At 31.9% G+C, this 2,216-nt stretch overlaps 1 protein-coding gene across 1 annotated transcript in view; it reads right to left on the bottom strand.

Annotated features, from left to right (window-relative positions):
• The window catches only part of LOC128240196 (uncharacterized), a 10,908-nt gene extending 9,077 nt beyond the window's left edge, over positions 1-1,831 (bottom strand). The window contains exons 1-2 of the mRNA XM_052956713.1: positions 1,422-1,831; positions 611-715 (exon numbers count right to left, since the gene is read on the bottom strand). The gene's annotated coding sequence lies outside the window, so the exon portion shown is untranslated. The remainder of the gene's footprint in view (positions 1-610; positions 716-1,421) is intronic.
• Between the last annotated feature and the right edge of the window lie 385 nt (positions 1,832-2,216).

The following is a 2,216-nucleotide window of genomic DNA, read 5'->3' as shown; positions in this document are numbered from 1 at the left end:
CGTGTTAATCTCGTGGATATTGACAAGTTAAAGTTGTCCTTAGAAAAGCAGGCATTATTAATAGTTCATCCACACGACATAAATTATTGCTCATTCGCCACTAATACAAATGTACAAATTAGAAATTTAGACTGTGTGTGTTACTGTATTAACTATATATGTCTCTGTGTCTCAAATGAATTATTTGGTATATTAAATTGCACACGTATTGGTGTCTGCCAAACAAACTGAAAACTCGATCTATATCAAAAAACATTTTCATTGTATTTAACTATTTATCAGAATTAGTAAAGGTAGAGACATGACAAATATGTTGCGTATATACTATCTCATATATATTTTTCGAAGAAATATCGAAGCATTGTGCCAGTTATATTGGTATCCTCTGCGGCAGCGTCAGCATCGATATTCTCTCGAAAATAATTTAATAAAATAAATGTTGCTTGAACCAATAAACATATTTTTAGCAATATCCACAACATTGGCCTTAATTGTTGTCAAGTAATGCTCCGTGTTTGATTGGATAAACACAACAGACAATCGCTCTAAATCCTTAAAGGGTTGTACAACAAATGCAAGTTCGCATATAAGTATATGAAAAATAGCATACCTGGTGGTTTAAGTTTCGACTGCGAATCTTTTGAGAATGTGGCAATAAGTGTCTTCAAATCTTGAAATTGCTCCACAATAATATCATGCTTTTTATCTATTTGCTCTGAAAAGTGTTAAAATATTCATGAGTGCATTTTAGGTTACATTACACAAAGAACAAATAATATACATGGGATGTTTTATCATAACACTAACGATTTTTTTTGTTTTCCTTGTTAATTTCCAGAGTTTATGATAACACAGTTTTAAGTGTGTAGTTTCAAACAATAACTGCATCAAATAAAAGGGTTTTAGCATTAGATTCTCTGAATTGTATTTCTTAGTCTGCATATAGAGTTGCGATCCCTAATCATAGAAACACGTGGGGTTCACCTATAAGTTTTTTTGTTCTTTGTTTTATTTTTAAGTTTCCTCGAGTGAATGCAGACCTTGGTAAGAATTACCATTTCTACTTTATACGGGATTGTTGGGATAAGTGTGAGGTTTTGCACAAACAGAGGTTTAAACCCAAAGTAAATGTACATTTTGCTGACCGTTCCAAGGCGGTCCCTGTGTTGTTTATGGAGTTTTGTATTGTAATTTCGTTTTTCTGGTTTGTTTTTTCTGTTTTGTGAAATTGGCGTTGACCCTGTGCCATTGCAGGAATACTGTTTTTGTATTTGATTAATGTAAATATTTATGGGATCAGATTTATATAAACCAGATATACTAATAAGTTTAATACCATGACAGTCTTTTATCCGTTATTGATAGAAAATAAAAAAGTATGCAATTTACGAAAGAAATATTTCAAAGTGTCAAATGCATACCCTTCACGTCGTCAGCTTTGGAGATATAACTGTTGTGAAAATATTTACACAATTCAATTGTTTGTTTTGATACGGGTCGTTCTGCTTCTTGTACTTGCTCGTTTATGACTGCCTTTAAACCTTCATCATTTATATAATTCAACGTATTTGTAATGAAGATCTTGAAAACATGTGCATGCTTTGCATACTCGGCATTGCTTGTACAAGGCTTTGGTGAATGTTGAATGACATTTCGCGTAGTACGCACATCATTAACATCGTTTTCCTGTGTTGTTTGCAACAAAAAGCAGTGTGGTAAAACATTACAGAACAACGATATATCCCATATCGTCTAGATTTGTTGGCTGATTCCCTTGGGGGAAAAGCAAAAGCTGAGTAGACTTTCCAAAATGTTGAATTTTTTTCCTGTTATTCGCAGAGTTTAAATAAGCAAAATAAATAAAGAAATGAATAGCGGGATTGATGTTATTATCGGTGTAATGACATCGATCACATTTTTCATTACTGATAATATTACCAATAGTTTATTAATTCATTAAAAGATTGCTAAAAAAAATACTTCATTTCATTTAAGAAAATCTTAGAGTATTTCTTTTTCACCAATTCTGTAAATAGAACGACCCGACCGTGACAGTTTATCAAATGACGTTACAATAACGTGGGAAAATCAATCACTTCAAAAACGTAAAATTGAAACACTAATGACAACTATACATTTAACATATCATAAATTTACACTTTCTACCATGTTGATTTAAGTTTTTCGGTGCCTACAAACAATAACAAGATACATAT

This window comes from Mya arenaria, chromosome 7 (assembly GCF_026914265.1).
Source record: "Mya arenaria isolate MELC-2E11 chromosome 7, ASM2691426v1".
NCBI lineage: Eukaryota > Metazoa > Mollusca > Bivalvia > Myida > Myidae > Mya > Mya arenaria.
The sequence above is the reverse complement of the archived record's forward strand: the minus strand, read 5'-3'. Positions and strand labels throughout refer to the sequence as shown.